The sequence below is a fragment of the Urtica dioica genome, chromosome 2 (assembly GCF_054948205.1).
Source record: "Urtica dioica subsp. dioica isolate 48M chromosome 2, U.dioica_male_clone48M_v1_H2, whole genome shotgun sequence".
In the NCBI taxonomy this organism is placed as follows: Eukaryota; Viridiplantae; Streptophyta; class Magnoliopsida; order Rosales; family Urticaceae; genus Urtica; species Urtica dioica.
In genome coordinates this window covers 38,306,306-38,313,051 of record NC_142757.1, presented here as the reverse complement: position 1 = coordinate 38,313,051, position 6,746 = coordinate 38,306,306, and the positions used below count along the sequence as shown (strand labels likewise).

At 38.0% G+C, this 6,746-nt stretch overlaps 1 pseudogene; it reads left to right on the top strand.

Moving 5' to 3' along the window:
* The first annotated feature begins 406 nt into the window (after positions 1–406).
* Positions 407–6,417, top strand: LOC149404633 (uncharacterized; annotated as a pseudogene).
* The last annotated feature ends 329 nt before the right edge of the window (positions 6,418–6,746 follow it).

Here is a 6,746-nt window from a genome sequence, read left to right as displayed (position 1 = left end):
CTTCGTCTCTATTCATAAATAAACATCATACCAATATTTATTCCAATGAATAAGAGAAATTTCATTTTCTAGACCTAAAAACTATGAAAATATCACCATTAGACCAGTTACTTAAAAAATATCCAAAATTAGACTTTTGAACACTTTTCGGACAAAAATACCCTCATTTCAAAATAAACACTCACCTCTTTCATTCTCACTCTCTCACTTTCTCTCTCTCAAGTTCTCTCTCACTTTCTCACCACACCAAATCTCAAGCTATACCCCCTCAAATCCGATGCCCATTCCGACGCCATTCCGACGCCAACCACACCCATTCCGACGAGTTCCGACACGCCTCCGACCGAAGCTCCGACACACCTCCGACCGAAGAGACCGAAACCACCATAGCTCCAACCTTCACCAAATGACAAAAAAGGTTATTTTTTTTTATAGTTTTTTCATGGTTTGATTAGTGTAGGAATGATAGGATACAAGATTTGAGTGGTTATTAGTTATTTTAGGTTGATTTGAATGAGATTTGGAGGAGAATTTTTTTTTTTTTTAATTTCTGAGAATTTTTCGATGAATACCATCGGAATTCATCGGAAACTGTCGGATTCGACAGTTTCCGACAAGTTCCGACGCATTCCGATGGCCGACGTGTTCCGACAGTTTTTTTTTAAAATAATTTAAGATAAATAAAAAGAGTTTTTTGTATTGTTTTTAATTATGAACAACATAATTAGTCTAATTAATGATTAGTTGTTTGTCTAATTAGTGATTAGTTGTTTTTTTTAATTGTGAACATCATAAATAGTTGTTTGTTTTCTAATTAATGATTAATTATTTTTTTATTATGAACAACAAACTAATTGATCTCAACTAATTAGTTGTTTTTTTGTAAGTAGACTTTTAAATGATGAACAACATACTAATTAATTGTTTTATGTAATTAGTTTTTTTTTTAATTATGAACAACATACTAATAATTAGTTGTTTTATGTTATATATTTTGTTATATTAAAAACATTTAAATGAATTTTTGGAGTTATGTTTAATTATATTAATATATTGTGATAATTAAATATGTAGGACAACTTGACGTATTTATGCGACCACGACTTTGCCGGTCGAATCACATACGATGGTTCGGGGTATTTGAAGACGGTGAAAGAAAAATTCACCGATCCCGGTCTACTTCAAAGGGTCGCGGAGAGTCCATTCGCTCAATTCTTCGAAGGGAGTACGCTAAACTTTTCTACGGTACTTATACACTCTCTTCTTCTACGTAAGATCCAACCAACAAAAGGGGGGAGATTCATTTCGGAATAGGAAATAAATGCATGAGATTCGGAAGACTCGAATACGCATTGATAACCGGAATGAGCATAGAAGATGGTCCATCGACGGAGGAGCACAATGAGGGGAGGAGCGATAGGCTCATTAAAGATTACTTGAACGGCGTATCAAACGCCAGGTTCGACGTCTTGATTAGCGCGTTCAAGACATGTCAAGACTCACACGACGCGTACAAGCTTGGATTATGTGTGTTTGTCTTGGGATATCTCCTCGGACTAGAACACAACAAGGCAATCAACGACAAGTACCTATACATGGTTGAGGATTTTCCATTCTTCTATTCTGTGCCATGGGGGAACATCTCGGGGGTTGAGACGATGTCTTCCCTCTCGGTAAATTTGTTGCGGTATTACGAACGAGTAAAGGAGAAAGCTCTCAAGGAGAATGTCCTACAGAAGGAGCCGAAGTACTCCTTATCAGGGATTTGCACGCGGTGCTATATTGGGCGTTCGAGGCGATCCCGGAGATTGGTCAGCAGTTCGGGAATAATGCCGATGTTCGAGCACCGAGGATGAATTCTTGGTCAAGCACTCGAGTGATCACGCGCAAGGATGTGGAGAAGATTTTGCTCAAAAAAACGGTAATTTATAATTTTTAAAAATATTTTATAACTACAATTATCTAACTTATAAATATTAATAAATTTTGTTGTCTTGTAACTCGGTGTTTTTCAGATGTTGAGACCACGGACCGGAGAACGTGAGTTCTTTGAGCGACTAGAGACCCAACTCACTCAATCACTCTATCCGACTGAAGGCGAAGACGTGGTTGAACCACGTAATAGCGAGGAAGAGATTGACTTAGTAGAGTCAACGACGAAAGAAGCCGGCGTATTCAGACAAGCCGAAGAGGAGAAGTTGTGGAGTGATGAAGACGATGACGAAGCCGGCGTAAGTTGTAGTTTATTTATTAATTAGTTATTAGTTTATAATTTATTAATTAGTTAGTAGTTTATTTAGTAATTAGTGATTAGTTTATAATTTATTATTTAGTTAGTAGATTATTTACTAATAAATTTTATTTTTATAAAATTTATTAATTAGTTAGGCTAGATTATTTATTAATAAGTGATTAGTTTATAATTTATTAAGTAGTTAGTTGATTATTTATTAATACGTGATTAGTTTATAATTTATTAAGTAGTTAGTAGATTATTTATTAATACGTGATTAGTTTATAATTTATTAATTAGTTAGTAGTTTATTTATTAATTAATGATTAGTTTATAATTTATTAATTAGTTAATAGATTATGTACTAATTAATTTTATAATTATATAATTTATTAATTAGTTAGTAGTTTATGTACTAATAAATTTTATAAGTATATAATTTATTAATTAGTTAGTAGATTATTTACTAATAAATTTTATAATTATATAATTTATTAATTAATTAGTAGATATTTATTAATAAGTGGTTAGTTTATAATTTATTAATGAGTTAGTAGTTTATTATTATTCATTTCAGTTCGAACGTCCCGATCATCCCGCACCTCCAGCTCGTCCCGATCATCTCGCTTCTCCCGAAAGTCACGATCATCCCGCACCTCCCGCTCGACCCGATCATCCTGCTCCGTGGGCTTTGACGGAGGATATGTGGAATCAAATGATACATTCTCAGGAAACCGTCTTGAGGGCACTGAGTACGAACGGTCACAGGCTAGAAAGAATGAGGCAAGACCAGGTTAGTATTCATTTTCGTTTAATAAATAAGTTTCTAATCAGTCGTTTCTATAAATGTTTAGTTTCTTATTCAGTATTTGTGTCACAATTTACAGATTGACATGCTTGAGAAGATAAACATCATGTACGAGGACGTGACAGGTTTACCTCCGAGGTCGTTACCAACTACGCAAGCTGGTTCACGCCGTCGACATCGATTGCGTAGTCCTCCTCCTCCTAGTCCTCCTGATTCCCCTAGTCCTCCTAGTTCCCCTACTCCTCCTCAACCACCACCTCCTCCTCCTCCTCCTCCTCCTCCTCCTTCACAGTCGTCCTCTTCGACAAAGCCGCCTTACTCGACTCCACCGTCGAAGAAGCCGTCCTCTTCGACAATGCCGCCTTCTTCGATTCCATCGTCTAAGAAGCCACCCTCTCCGAAAAGGAAACGTTCACGATGGCTCGATGTATCGAAAAGAAGCTACCATTGTCAACCCCAACGCAGAAGAGGCTGAGATCGGAAAGCGACTCGGTACGAACGCCATCTCAGAAGTGTCACTGAAAAGATACTTTTCCCTCCGATTTCACGGACCCGACGCGGCCGAAATACTCCTCAGAGGTGCGGGTAACGCCGTTCAGACCATTGAAGGAACCAAAAACTTCTGATTGGCATGACTGCATGAAGTGGACCCGCACTTTTAAACTCGAGGGGAAGTTCTTGGGCCGAGTTTATGTGAAGGTCGCTGATGTGGAGACCGACTTCTTCAAGCTCCTATTGGAAAATGGAAAATGGCTAACAGATACGGTAAGTCAAATTACATTGTTTTGAATACGTTTATTAAAAAAAAGTTAATTAATATGTTTGTTGTTTCATACACGATTACATCATATTGATGCTATTCTGGATATGCTTCAGAGACGCCAACGACAGTATGCGGAGTATCGTCAAGACATATGTGTCATGGATACCCGGTGGGTCCAAAACGTATACGGTCATTATACGAAGCAAGAGGAGAACAAGAAGATAGCCTCAGAACAAGGCACAGAGGTGGAGCTCATAGAATGGGATCACAGAGTCGTGTTGGACCTGATGACTGGCTGCAGAGATTCCCAAGTCATTCCGTGGACTAGAGCGCGAGAGATTTTGTATGTCGTCAACTTCAAGAACATGCATCAGTTCACGTTCCGGATCGATCTTCAAGAGTGGACCATAACCTTCTTGGATTGCCAGAAAGATATTGTGCATATGCAACACAATTCAGTTGATTTTAACACGATGATGGAGGTTAGTAAAATCTTAAATACTCCATGAACTTTATGTTTATTATCTTACATTATTATAACATTATTATGTTAACGTAGAATTGGAGTCGATCGTTGCCGACGGTTATGGCAGAGTCGGGGATGTTCACCGAGCATCCAAGGGAGGAGCGAGAACTAGATGGCGGCCAAATTCGACTTCCACAGTTACTATGGCTAGTCGATCAAAAAGTGCCACAATGTGTGACAATGTATGTAATTTGAATAAGAACAAGAGTATTTTTGTATAAATATTTTGGTTTTGTCTTTCAGTGGTCATTGCGGGATGTTCGCAATCAAGTATGTGGAGCACATCCTTGTTGGCGCGGGGTTCGATACACTTCTAAGCGAGAACATGAGGACGTTCAGGAAGAAATGGTCGACCGATTTATTTTTCCAATTAGAAGCGCGATGATATGTATTCATTAAATATTTGGATATTTGTGTGTCATTAAATATTTTAAAATGTTATGTTAATGTTAGCTATGAAATTATATGATAAATAGCAAATATAAATTATATGAAATTACATAAAGATGAAGTTCACCTTAAACTACAAATATTCAACAAAACACGTACAAAAGTTGTCAACATAAAAATACGTCATAAATTCAAAACAAACAAAATAAAAGATAAATGTTGTCACTCTCTCCAAGTGCATGTCTTCCTGTTATGGCTCATACCACCACATTTACCACATTTGCGGTGAATAACAACTTTTTCGCCTTGCGAAGGATACCAATTGACCCTACGCCTTCCTTGTTTACTTTTCTTCGGTCGACCGGCTTGTTTCTTTTCAATTGGTTCTGAAACCTTCATGTTCTTTATGTCATCCGGAACGTTCCATTGGTCTCCATTCCCAACAGGATATATGGATTCCTTGTACATCTCAATCCATGTCTCGTTCGAATAGAAAAGACTGCATAAAGAATAGATGTCGACACTCATGTGTTGTGCAGATGCAATGGCATGCTCGCATGGGATTCCAAGTAGTTATGGTAGGCCGCACATGCATGTCTTGCTCAACAAATCAACATCAAAGTCACCTCTCTCGTCTTTTACATGACATTCATACATACTGACTCCATAGGTATTGACGAATTGTGCCTTTCTGTTTAGATTGGCGAGATTGTCTTGAAACTTCGGGGACAGTCTTGTATCACATTTTCTAGCCATTTGTTCTCGATCAAAAAACCACTTTTGAAGTGTGAATCTAATAAACTCAAGCAACGTGGTAATTGGAAACGTTCTAGCATTCCTTGTCTTATTGTTGAAGCTTTCTGCATTATTACTTGTCATTATATCGTACCTATATAAACAGTTACATATTAGCGACGTTCTAGTTAAAAACAAACATGTAATGACAAAGGGAAAAGTTTTAGTTTTACCGTTTTCCAGGGAAAAATACTCTTACCCACCGATCAAAATCGACTTCCTCGAGATACTTAGCCATCTCGACATCTTTTCTCCTCAATTGCAGAAAATGAGCTTCGAAAGCCCGCTTATTGAAGGCATAAGCGGCATCATACAGCTCAATTCCACAATGATCGGTCTTGAATTTGTGCTGGACATTTAGTTTGAGATGATGGAAGCATGCTCCATGAGGGATACCGAAAAACACCACTTCGACGCCATGTATGATGCTAACATATCGATCGGATATGAACACCAACTCTTCAACGTCTTCACCGATAGATTCTCTCAACTTTCTCAAAAACCAAATCCACGAAGCATGACACTCGCTATCTACTACCCCGAATGCAAGTGGATATAATTGTGAATTAGCATCCATCGCAATTGCGCATAGCAATTGTCCACCGTATTTTGTCTTCAAAAATGAACCATCTTTGAATCCTCTACGACACGCCCCAATAGAAAAGAACGCGTACTTGAATCTATCGCCATCTTTCACAAACGCAGTCAGAGTCCCAGGGTTCTTCTGCTCCAACATGTATAGCCAAGATGCTAACTTCTGATAAGATTCTTTTGGCGTACCCCTTACGTATGAAATTGCTTTCTCCCTGGTTCTCCAAGCTTTCAACTTGACTTCATCTCTTACGTTATGTGCCGAATATTCAGCCGTAGAGCTAATACTGTACTTATCTTTAAAGACGTGATCAATAACCCATGGTGCAGCTCCTCTATGTCCTTCTGTTCGAACCACACGCGCACAAGAATGTCTACTCTCGTACGACGTAATCTGCCACATATCAGACCACTGCACAACACCCCTCAGCTTCCAAGTGCACATCCCATTTTTGCATATGACATACCATCTACTTTTCGAAGAGGATTTCACTCTAAACTCGAAATTATTTTTTAGAGCAAAAACATGAATCTCTTGCTTCATCTGCTTCTTGGACTCAAACTCCTTCCCGAGGTATATTTCTTCTATGCTACCTATTGCATTCAATGGTTATAATACATATAACATAACATTTTTTAT